The sequence below is a fragment of the Amyelois transitella genome, chromosome 9 (genome assembly GCF_032362555.1).
Source record: "Amyelois transitella isolate CPQ chromosome 9, ilAmyTran1.1, whole genome shotgun sequence".
NCBI classification, from domain to species: Eukaryota; Metazoa; Arthropoda; class Insecta; order Lepidoptera; family Pyralidae; genus Amyelois; species Amyelois transitella.
In genome coordinates this window covers 5,416,617-5,430,281 of record NC_083512.1, presented here as the reverse complement: position 1 = coordinate 5,430,281, position 13,665 = coordinate 5,416,617, and the positions used below count along the sequence as shown (strand labels likewise).

Sequence of the window (13,665 nt, the reverse complement as noted above, 5' to 3'; positions counted from 1 at the left end):
CTGAAATTATTCATACACTTCTATTTCAATTTATTCTATAAAAACAATTTTTTTGAAACAATAATATGAAAAATACCTTTTTAGTGCAGAAATTAGTATGAAAATTTTAAATCAACGGCTATATTTATTGCACTAATACGAGTACGTAAATTAACGGTGTATACTTTCGAAAACTCAAGCTCTACGCTAAATAAGGTATTTAAATGTCAGCCAAAGTAAGTGACGAGTGATAATTAGAACCCCTTCAGAATTCATGGAAGGGGATTATTACCGACAGTTTGTATATATTTTAAGTCTTAGGTACTTTTATTTCTTTAACTCAAGAAACTTGTTTATATAGATTTCATAACAAGGCCATCATTACAAGGAATTGACCACTTGATGTTGAGTTATTATTACAGTGAATGCTTTCTTATCTATATATATATATATATTACTTGCTATAATATGCGTTATCTACTGTTAGTGTTACGAGTATAGGTCTATATATATATATATATATATATATATATTATTTTATTATCCTTTACTGAGTTTAACAATCAATTAATAAATAAAGACCTATACTCGTAACACTAACAGTAGATAACGCATATTATAGCAAGGATCATTCCCGATTCTTGTTTTAAATTGCAAATAGCTATATAATGAAAGAAACTCCATACCTCCAAGAAAAATTAAATGGTTGAGATTGTTTCATTTAATAACAACCGCGATCCCAAGCATGATAAATATGACTGAAACAGACTGCCCTCAGCAAGTTTATTCAGATCAAAGCAATGAAATAAATTAACTCGCTGTAAAGAAGTAGATATCTTTAACAGCACGTGTACATCTAAATGAAGTAAGTATATTATGAATTTAATTTGAGCTGGCAATAATTCCACATAGAAATTACTTTTACGTTGAGTGAATTTTTACGTAAAGTACCTGCGTGGTGGATAATGTTTATCGGTTTTTGTCTCAACGCGTTAAGGTTTCTTTTTATATGTTTTTGTGTGTTGGAAGAGTTCGAATATTCTTGTTTAAAATAATTTTCTTTTAGAAACTCAAATGATTGTTATAAGTTAACATTAAGTTTCATACTTTAATGTATTACAATTCTTAGTTTTTTGTTTCAGCAAAAATAAGTTTTCTGAGCTCAATTAATCAATACGATACGTGCAGGTGCTACATAAGTAAGTACGTATGTAAACAAGGAGATATTGCGTGTAATAATAAAACTTCTTTATTCACGATCAAATACAGAGACTACAATGACGACGATTTCAATCACAAAACTCCAAATTCCATAGATACAGTAATCCAAACGAGCAATTTGATTATATTAGAGTGACGTGGCGTCGTCAGTATAACCATACAGTTGACGTTAATTTGTCGGTTTGCGTGTCGTCATTACTACGTCGTAAACCAAGCTCGATCGTTGTCAGCGCCCGTGATAAATAACTCGTAGGTAAGCTCCCTCGTGGAAAACAATAATTTTCACTTAGCTACTATTAGCTGGGGAAATGTTCGAGCAACATACTCTAGTAATTATTATGTTCATTAATATCAGTGAACATTGATATTGTGACAGATTTGGCACAATTATGATTAAATAAATAAATGTATACAGGACAAATTACACACAGATGGAGTTAGCCTCGAAGTAAGTTCGAGACTTGTGTTACGAGATACTAACTACTATAGATATGATTATTATGATGACTACTATTATAGATATGATTAATTAATTGTAAATAGTGATTCTCGGCACTTCAGAATGAGACCACCTCATCTCTTTGCTATGGAGCTATGGAACATCTTTTTAGTCTTTATCTTTTAGTCGTCTAGTGCAGCTTTGCCATAATTCAATATACTTAGATAAGGTTCTCCTGCAAAGATTGCGGAGGTAAGACGGGAGTCGCTTTAAGCTTCGAATGAAGAATCGGAATTATCCAAACCATGTACAAAAGGCGCACCCATGGTTCTTTACCAGAAAAGTGATGATGCAACTGGTATTAGTGCCACAAAGAAGAAGAAGAAATAATTTAATAAATTGAAATCAGGAATGGTTTTTTTATAACTCTATTATTTTTTATATACTTTTCTATATTACAATCGCCGTAAAGCATTTCTGAGTTAAACTTCCTTACCTAAAAGAAAGTAAACTTTACGTCAAATTCTGTAGCGAAATGATTTATGTGACTTAATTTTTCACTTATGGTGAAAAACGGCCTTATTTTCATTAGACAGGTGCTCCAAAATATTCTCGGTAGACGCCTCGATCACGTTTTTATGCAATAACTTGGCAAAGCTTCGCAAGAATTTTATAAAAATATATTTTATAAAAATTCTTTCTTCTAAGTGACTTTTGTTCAATTTTTTGTACAACTAAACAAATAAAATTACAAAAAGAAAATGTTTATAAAATTTTCACTTCTATTAGATAAAGTTTGATCTTTTAAGAAAAAATAAAAGATCGTTTAATTTGCTCTCTTACTTTAATCCATTAAGACCTTAATAACAAAGTAGTATACTCGCAATAAAACCTACAAAGGTAGGTTAAAAAGCAATATTTGTTTTTTATTATACTAGCTTCGCGGCAAGGGGCTTTACACCCGTAGTAATTTTCAGAGAAACATTAACATATGTTACTTCTGAAAATTTTGTCTTTGTCTCAGCCAAATTTTACTAAAATCGGTCGAGTAGTTTTTGAGTTTATTGGTTTCGAACAAAAGCTCCTTGTCAGTAGAGTGGAGCGACCTTTATTTATTTCTATTCGCATTTTTTTCTGATCCTTTAGTTTTACTAGTATAAATTAACTTTTATCTATGAAAAGATGGTTTTCTCTAAAGAACATTATCACTACTAGGACAAGTGGTTTTCTCCTCACACAATTGCCGTTCGGATCCACAGAGTGGCTCATAAAAGTCATAAATCTCACTTAATTCAACGTCAGGGTCTCCCAGCACTGCCCCTCGTCCGTGAACTGAATGTTTATTTACCTATTTTACATCCTACCAGATGTAGGATTTCCACCAAACCTTTTTTGAATGTCGAGCATTTATTTCTTGAGAAAAAGGTACGTTCGTGCTCAAATTTTATTTACAAAAACTATTTAAACAGCTAATTTTTACCAATCAAGGGAAAAGCGTGTAAACTGGAGATTTTTCTTTTAGGCGAAGGGCATGTCACTTTGTATATATTGGTTCCGTCTACCACAATAGGAATGAAATGTTTATGTGAAACGTTATATTACGAATCCTGTCCATGGTGTGTAAGACCGTTAGATACTCATCGACATAAAGAAAGTAACTGAGATTACGAAAACGACTCCAAAGCTTTGTTAAAGTTTTTTTTTGTCGAGGTCACACTATTGATGGAATTTCAAATATGACCATGGACTGAGTGGTAGTGCTGGTCTGACCCTAATTAAGGCAATGAAATTAATGACTGTTGGCTTGGATATAATTAGGTATATTAGCTTTTATAAGAAAAATGTGGGGAAAATAACGTATAATAACGCTCTCTATTATTAGTTCTGTAATAACTACCAACTCAACTTTAACGTTAACATGAGCAAGAATGTAAAATGTAATTTTTTCGTATTTTGAACATTAATAAAAGTCATATATACGTTAAATAAATCAAGCCTATTTCCCGGAGGGGTAGAGACTTCATGTTTTCACTTGCCACGATCCCTGCATACTTTCGCTTCATCCACATTCTAACTCTGTTCATGCAAGCTCATCGGTTACGGGTACTCTTGACCTGAGCTTATGCCAGAACATCCCCGACTTATCGATCAATTAGGTTCTATAAAGTTTAATAATACTCGTTTAATGTTTAAATTCAGATTAAAATAACATAATTATCTCTTACGGGGAAGACGACAACGGTCCCAAAAAATGTCAAAATTATTCTCAGCATGGCGTATGGCGTGATGGAATTGAAAACTATAATGTTTAATTTTAAACTAGATATCTAATAAAAAGAATATTAATCTAAACTTATAGTTAACTAACGAATAAACTAAAAAGTCTTATGCTATAAGGGTGTATACCATTTTACTTTTATGGTAAGTACTAAATCTAATATCTGTAATTTTGAATACATTTCAAAAAGAGAGCCTTAACTGCGCCGACTAACTTGTAATGAAAAATCAATACAATATACCGGTCTATTATTTTAAATGTCAAGTTGTTTAATTTTTAATAGATGGGTGAAAGTTGACCGGGCTTTACAAATATTTGTAAATCTCACATAGAAAACATCACCTTAATGTTAAACGATAAGCTTTTTTGTTTTATTGAATTTCGGAATCGTATAACTTATTATAATGACAACGACAACGATATTGCCTCTAACAATGAGGTCAGAATACCGACAGAGTCAAGATGAAAAATGTTCTCTTTCTCTGACTAACCAGGGTCTTGATATTATAGTTATTTCATGTATTTGTTATTGTGTATAATTAAAGAAATAGTAACTTCACAACGTAAAACTTGAACTTTTTTCGAGGATTAGGTAGTCATCAGTACCAAAGGCAACGTGATAGAAAATGTAGTACTTGATCTTAAAAAATATAAATAAAAGTTAATGTTTATTCGAAAATATCTAGTTATTTGGAGCAGAATATAGCTTACAGTTAGTTAGTTGGGATTTTTTAGGCAAGAGTGAATGTGCACTATTTGAGCTTGCATGCGCCACCTTAGGTTTCATCTTACGAGCTTAGGTATATTGAGGTCAAACGCACTCAAATCCATGGTAAAAAGAAATATGTTATGGGATAAAATGTTATATATGTGTGTTAAAATTTGAATAGTGAAACACACACAAAGCAGCATCAATCAAATGCGCCTGCCACAATACTCGTCTTCCGGTGCATTTGATATCGAGTTCCGTGTGGGACACCGCCCTGCGCATACGCATCCCACTTCACACGACTAATTCCCACTAAATTTGTTTGTCTTTTTGATAGTTATTTGTTTATCAGAGGAGATATTGCTTTTTTCTGAGTATTTATTTTATTTATATTAAATTGTAATTGTTTAGACTTTCACACATAAAATCCCTTTACCCTTGTAAAGAGAGAAACTCATGAAACTTTCCTCAGATATAAAATAAATGGTATTAAATGTCTTCGAAGCTATCTAATTTCTCATTCAAACGAAACTATAATATCTAAGATAAGAGGGATAATTAAGCAAAAATGACAAAATAATAGATTTAAGTTATAAAGGCCAAAATCAATCCAATAATTTTATTATTCCTGTCAAGTACCCAATCCATAAATCCTTGAACTGTGAAATCAGGGCCGGATTGGCTTGTATCTAATGTTACCGACTCGAAACCCGTGTAAATCGTTTTCAACGGGGAAAGTCATTCTAAATTATTGAATATCAGTCCCCTGCATAGACTAGCTTCTATCACGCGATAGGTACGACTTATAAACAGTTCTTCACTTATTAACATTCATTCAGGGTAAAGTTATTGTCGTTTGAAATAGAATCAGCATGCCGTTACTACTTTAAAGTCAATTAAGATGGGTGATTGTAACTTATTGGCGGTTTTTATTACAAAAGTAATTTACCTGTCAGTATTTATTGAAAATATCAATAATAATTTATAAGCTTTGATTGTAACAAAACTTTGTTAGCAATATTTGCTGCACAAAAAATATAAATAATTGAAATTACTGATAGCAACAGCAGACTAATCCAATATACATAGATCTTTAATTTACCATTTTTTGAATTTATTAGCAAAACTTTAAAAAATGTTGACCAGCGTTATTTTTTATAAATATTTTTTATTGCAAATGATAAATTAAATTAAACAATGACAGAGCTTCTAATTAAATATTTGCTCTCGTCTTTTAAAGTATTAATTGAAGACAATTTTATGAATTGAAATAAATTAATAAGTAATTAAAATAGTTTGATTTAAAATTTATTCATCTTAAATATACGATGAGATAAATGGAATGTATTAAGTATGCGCACAGCCTTCCTCTACAAAACACCTCAATCCATAGTGTAATGTAGAAATTATGAGAATTTCCTAACAATGCGAAATTCGAAATAACCACGAGATTCTACCACAATGCAAATGCACTCAGAAATATGAGACTGGAAACAGCGCTTTCTTGTGGCGTGACTATGTGGCACTAGCGTTCTCATTACACGACTCAAACCGGGAAACTAACAAGGCTATTTGGATTCGCAATTTCTTCAAATTATTTAGATGTTTACAGGTCAACAATGATTAGAAAGTTAACACCTAAAATAACCGCATTGGCATCAGTTATTAAAATAAATAATAATAAAAATAATTATGATCAATAATGTGGCATTAGCACTAACGTACAAGAAACAAACAAAGAATTCACAATTTCAGGCAGTTATACATTTGAAAAATATGCAAAGTTTAAACCAATATCAGCTTAGTCAGCATTGTTTCGTTCGATCTTACTACAAATCATCCTCCTGGGATTTTGATTATTTGATCCTGAACCGGGTGAGCCAGGCTTTTACACGAAGCTTCCATCTGGCCTCCGCAACCATTGCAGGAGACCCTAGCCCATATTTGATCATGGTTACGCATGCAGTTGTCTGAATGTGCAGGTTTCCTCAAGATTTTTTCCCACACCGTAAAATTGGTTAGTTAACATTCACATATCAATTTCATCAGCCTTTCCCCGTCCTCGGAGGCGGTTCTCCTCGTCTTTTTTCCGTCCTCTCAAAAGTGGAGGTTATTTTCACTTCCTAGGGACGAGCCTGAGCTTTTTTTTTATCGTGCAGAATGTTTATCAACCAACCCAAATTCACCACGTCATAGAATTCCATGCATGGCAACTTAATATTCTGTTGACTATACAACGTCGAATTATATATATGCATGTCCATAAATCCAAATTTATGTATATCTACAAAATAACAAAAATATACCTAAAGAAATAAAAGATTGCATAGGATCTGTGGATGACCATTCCAAGGGGTCGATAATATCGTCAAGGCGAAAAATGAACAAATTCAGGAGAAACCGTCAATCTAATTACGAAGTTTGGTTTCTTTTTGCAAAAGACTCAAAGTTGCTAATAAAGTAACAGACAAAGGGCCCCTCAATAAAATGTTTGGTACAACAAAATAATTATGTTTACATATTTTTTAAAGTAATTATTTTACTTACTTACTATACGTATGTAATATTTAGATTTCCAGATAAGTAGTTGTGTTTGCTAACAACCTGTCACTTTTTGATTCTCATTTCTATCGTTAAGCCTAACAGCCGTACGTGGCCTGTTAATCTTTCAAAACTGCTGGCTCTGTCTACCACGCAACGGAATGAATGAATAATCAAATACCTACTTTTTTGATCTGCAATGAAAATAAAGTCGTTATAGCAATATTAGTATTAACACACAAAGCTTATCGGTAAGCAAAAAAAGTAAATATTTTCTTTTAGAGTCTTATGTAGTATTAAGATGAAGCAGTGAGTAGGATCCTTAGGGATCGTGATAGGAATCTCATATTATTTCACAACGGGTCAGAAATATTAAACAGATGATTCTGACGGGAGTAAACAAGTCTGGAGCGGCTCGTAACTGCATTTTAGTATGTAGGTAAGTAAAGCGAGCCAGCAAAATTAAATTATGGAAGCGGTACTTACTATACGTACCTATGCTCTTATCTGCTTTGAAATATCCAACGTAGTTTACTCGGAACTAAAATTTAAAAGATTGATGGATATATAATTAATTTAAAAAAAATAACCAATTTTTGACAATCTCTGAGTTTAATTCCTTCACTAAGGCCATTAAACTAAAGCTGATGAGCTAAGGAATTTAAAAGGTTGGAAGCCAATCGACTAAAAGAAACTACCAAAAAAAATATATTTTCCATTTATTGGTTCCATTTAAACTTGCAAGAAACTAGTACACACTACCTATATTTTTTTCTCTACCAAAAAAAAAACATTTAAGCGACAACGGAAAATTTAAAATAATCATGGAAGCATGCAGTGTGGTTCCCGGCACTAATAGAAAAATAATAGGACTACTCCATCTCTTTCCCATGGATGTCGTAAAAGGCGACTAAGGGATAGGTTTATAAACTTGGGATTCTTCTTTTAGGCGATGGGCTAGCAACCCTGTCACTATTTGAATCTCAATTCTATCATTAAGCCAAACAGCTAAACGTGGCCTTTCAGTCTTTTCAAGACTGTTAGCTCTGTCTACTCTGCAAAGGATAAAGACGTGATTATATGTATGTATGTATTATGGAAGCAACTCTTTTCGTATATCAAACAATTGAAATACGAATTTAAACACAATCCTACAATTCGTCCATTTCGTTCGTTGGAGATATTCAAATGTAAATTACATAGTATGAGATGGTGACATATGTAAATAAAAGACGATCAAGTTGTTAGAGTACAATGAACTGTATTGAAGTTCAATAGCTCAATTTGTTCATTTGATAGCCACTTTACAATGGCAGTTATTTTAATGCAATATGCATTCATAAACTCGAACTGTACAAAAATAGTTGTTAGCAGCAAACAGTTTTATATAATTTTGTATAGATTCTCATTTTTTTTTATTTTTTCTTTTTAATTTATTCAATTTTTCCTCTGGTATAAATTGTAGCTATAACGAATACTGAAACAGAAAATATATTAATGACAGAAGAAAGAAAGAATATGTGTGCCGTAATGTCGAAAAAGATGACCATAAAATGTGTACATTTGAAATTTGTCACGAACAAGTTATATTTCACAGTTTAACAGATTATAACGCTACCTCTACCTATAAAATAAATTTAAAAGAAAAATAATAAGGCAGTACGAATCCCCGAAGAAATGAAATTAACGAGTTGGAAACTTGCGAGAGCTTTCGTCCAGCTTCAGTATATTACTGTGTCGTCGTCGCTTTCTATAAGCTCAAGCAAGTTTAATTTCTTACTTTAAATAAGCTCTTCTTAAGTAAGTTTATTTTTTTACGGATTGTTAACTTTGAGTTTTCTAAAATAAGCCAGTTTTACGAATTAACTTATTTTGTTATTGTTGAAAGTTATTTTGCTTTTTCAAAGAAGTGGAAGGAAAGATGATTAGACCTAACAGAGAAACCTTAGATTTTCATTTTAGACGCATGGGTTTTTCACAAATCAAAATGTCTTAATTATAACTAAGTATATTATCGTCCAAAGAAGCTCATCCATTTCCTCACTGTTCATTGCAAATATTTCTGAATACGCTTACGGTTAAAAATAAATTCAAATACATATTTATGTACAAATCACGTGGGAAGACCTAGACGAACGTATCTTGATCAAATTAAGGACGTCCTGGTAAAGAGTCAGGTCAAAAGTACCCGCCGAGCTTGCATGAAGAGAGTTATGAATGTGGATGAAGCGAAGGAAGTATGCAGAGATCGTGGCAAGTGGAAAGAGGTCTACCTAGCCCTCCGGGAAAGAGGCGTGATTTTATGTATATATGTATGTATAAATCACACAGATTACCAGTAGGTAATAGCATTTGTAAGCTATCAAAAGTGGTCAAAGGTGGTTCGAATCCCACTGCGCCTATGTAAGGCGCAGTGGGATTCGAACCACCACTCGATTAAAAGTCGAACCAATCTGTCATCGAGGCTTGAACAAGGTTCACAAACTTGAGTTATCTAATTTGCTCTTCAACCTACGACATTTGATGAAAACCTTAATATTTCATAAGATGTAAGTGGAAAGCGGCTTGGTAATAACATATTTAATACCGTGTCGTTATGTTTTGTAATTACGATATGAAAGCCTTAAGTCGTCGGTCGTAGGTTTGTATCAAGAAATATCATTGTCTTTTCTCGTCTATGTTCTTATTTTATAAGTTCACTTAGAGCTTTTTTTTTAAAATGCAGATAGAACTATTATTTTGAAATGTAATTCTTACCGTATTGCGGTCTAACACTAATTCTTAATTAAAATATTGAAATCACTACATATTACGAGTATAAAGTCTCCGTATTTTCGCTGTATGTATACAATACGCTAATCTCGGAAAGTTGTGGACATATTTTGTTCCTGTAATAATGTTGTTTGAAATAGAAGGTTTTTCTGAGGAAGGTTTATATCTATAAACTCTATACCCGTGCGAAACCGGAGATGGTAACCTTACCTAGTTAAAAATAAGAAAATCTTACAAATATTAATATGAACTATTTTCCATTTAAGTAATAATAATTTATAAAAAAGTTAATGCACATAAACTTTTTCCATTAAAAACTTAGATTTAAGAAGTAAGGTAGTTTTGAGCGAAAAGTGTTGGATTGAAAAGTTAAAAGCAAACTTGAATAAAGTTTATTTAACGAATCTATTATGGCCTTCTAATATAAAAAGGTTCATGTCTACTAGTTTGCCGAGTAACTTATGATTTCATAACGCAAGTTTAGCAGAAAATGTGTTATGTTTCCTTTTTAAAAAGTTTGTTTTATACAACTAGGTAATTATTTTATTATACTTTATAACACCTTTTGCTTTATTTTGTAGTTATATTCAATGGCTTGCTCGGTACTTCTCGAATAAAAAAACACTTTTTTTTTTGGAAAAGTTGAACAAACGAGTCTCCTTTTGACATGTAGGTATAACAACACTAAAGTATATAGATTACATACATATATAAATTTCATCGTTATTTAATATTTTTTCTTTAAATTTTCATTGTAAGATATAAAATATTTTTCATAATATTTTTCCATGTTAATTTGTTTAGCCATTATCTAACTAAAGCATCGCAATAACATTTATTATTTTACCCTCACCACCCTTCCTTTTTAATTGACAACTTTTGACGTTATATTTAAAATTGATAATGGTAAATTCATTACTTAATTGGATATACTTTCATCGAATTAAATTTCAATAATGGATTCAGCGTCATCAGTTATTTAAGATCATTATTCCTGGCGGTGGAAGTATTTTCTACGGCTCTTTACTTTGGCCCTCCGTTTGACCTCCTTCTTTGATACTACTTCTGAATTTCCATTTTATTCTTTCGACATTTATTTGCTGTGTGCAAACAGTTTTCTACAATGCCTTTTGATTTTGGTTATTTTTCCACCATCTTATATTATTATAAGTTTGTTTCTTTTTTTTTAAGTATAATTTCAATAAAATTATTATAACAAAGTTATGAAACTGCCAAATTATCAACACGTTTATTGTTTATCATGTAGGAGAACATATGCTTTTTGAGTAAAGATCCTTTTACGTCAAAATACAGCTTCGTTTCTATTTTTAAGTTTTTTTTTTTATTTAAAGGCAAATACAGCTCCTTTTCTTTTTTTAATATCTTATAAAATTTGATTTGTTCAAATTCCCTTTGGAAAATAACTTATTATTCAGGTTACATACTTTATCTCTGCAGTTCTTCAGATAATATTTTTAGTTTGAGCGATGGACTTGCAATCGATCGCTATCTTAATCTCATTTCTATATGACCCATTTACCTAATGGTGGCACTATTGTTTAGTGGCTATTGACCCTGTGCGCGATTAGGCTATGATATGTGTCTTACTCCAGATCTTATTGTTTCTTCTTCAAATTGTCTCTCAATTTTTATTTTATTATAGTGTTTATTCAAATAATAGCTATCTTATTTACGAGAATTCACCAATCAGTGTAAACTATAGTTGCAGACATAATAAACTTAACCTTTAAACCAATATCTTGCGAGGTCATGTTTATCTGCCCCATACTGAGTAATCAAAAATCTGCTAAAATATATCCAATATTATTATGTTACATTATTATTTGATTTTTAATTCTGTTTGTACTATTTAACTTAAAAAAACTGGACAAATTTTGAAATTTGGCATGTACTCATAGAATAGAGCCTGCGAAAAAACATAGGTGGTTTAATCCAGGAATTTCCATGAGAGAGAAGCCACAAGCAAAAGTGTAGTCCAGATTATTTATGAACCCACAACAGAATTATCTCTAACCACAAAACAAATATTATTTTTACCCTCGCTGGTTTTTAGTACATACATACATACATACATATGGTCACGTCTATATCCCTTGCGGGGTAGACAGAGCCAACAGTCTTGAAAAGACTGAATGGCCACGTTCAGCTATTTGGCTTAATGATAGAACCGAGATTCAAATAGTGACAGGTTGCTAGCCCATCGCCTAAAAGAGGAATCCTAAGTTTATAAGCCTATCCCTTAGTCGCCTTTTACGACATCCATGGGAAAGAGATGGAGTGGTCCTATTCTTTTTTGTAATAGTGCCGGGAACCACACGGCACTAGTAATTATTTTAAAACAGTTAACTACTTATTACAGAATGAAATAACTAAATAAATAATGTGAAACTGCCGAAAACTCGATATCCTTACAAAAACATGAGTGGTAAATAAAATGTGTAAACAGTGCAGTGCCGCAGCTTGAGCGATTTGTAAAGCTTTAAATGGAACAGTCGAGAACAGAAACAGTCAGGAATGATCATGTCCGTAATATTTATAGAGAAGGATTAAGGAAAAGAACTATGTCGTCAATCTTGCATTGAACATTCCGGAACACTCGAGAGGATGAGGAAGACCGAAATCCACCTGATGGGCCTATAGCAGGAGAGACTTGCGGAACCTGGACATTGCACATGCGACAACCCAGAATCGTAGCTGGAACAAGGTAAGGAGGAAGAAGAAGGATTTCTTAAAAATATTTTATCATGCTATAATTATTTAAATATTATCTGAATAATAAAACAAGTTCATTTTCAACATGTATTCAGGACTGCAGGCAAATATCTGTGAAAAAAATTGTCAACGAATATATATTTCTCCATATGGGGAACAAACTTAAATTTCCCATCGCAGCATTCGGACAAGTCAACAACTACTCCACAAAGTACGAGAGTCCGAAACTCCAACTGAATTCAACGGAAGCTGTATCAACTTATCAATATCATGCTTAAGACGGCGTAAGTGGCCATCCATACACTAGCTTTAATATAACTATAATACATACATATAGTATACAAACAACAGGTGTCAAATTGCCAAATGATGACCTTGACTGAACAGTTCAACAGGGAGGGTATAACACTCAAGTTAGTACAGTTCACACACACTCACTCGCGTTTTATACAGTATGTAGTAATTTAATTGGATGAGGAATGACAGCGAGCGACGCTGCGCCCCCGGCTTCCCAAAGTAGACTGAGCGGCACAGTTATGTTGGCCGGCTTGGGGTTACCATATGCTGGGACCATTTTCCATTTCCCACGAGGAAAAACTGCCTCTTGAGCCTTTAGTTGTGGTAATGTTAAAGTGTAGTGTAGTTTATTAGAAGCTTAGATATTTTTTATGGTTGTGCTGTGCTACTAAAAGTGCAATTATTGATGAAAGAATTTCCAATATTTAAACATCGCAAACTAGGAATGTAAAAATGTAAAGTGAAAAGGTATCAGACTTTTTCGCTTTTAAATATTAAATTTGTGGAAATATGCTGTTTTCTAAAGGTAACTCTTAGAAAACATTTAACATAAAATCATCAAAATTTACTTTACTGGTCAATAAAGGTTTAAGAATATATAAAATGGGTACTTATATCATAACCTCTGAAAAAATTAAAACAATACCAGGAATATTAATTCACCTTAAGTGATCATTGCAAGCTTTTAGGGTAATT

The 13,665-nt window shown here is 32.3% G+C and overlaps 1 protein-coding gene across 1 annotated transcript in view; it reads right to left on the bottom strand.

Moving 5' to 3' along the window:
* LOC106134693 (acetylcholinesterase) overlaps positions 1 to 13,171 on the bottom strand; it is a 53,143-nt gene extending 39,972 nt beyond the window's left edge. The window contains exon 1 of the mRNA XM_013334797.2: positions 13,004 to 13,171. The gene's annotated coding sequence lies outside the window, so the exon portion shown is untranslated. The remainder of the gene's footprint in view (positions 1 to 13,003) is intronic.
* Positions 13,172 to 13,665: the final 494 nt, after the last annotated feature.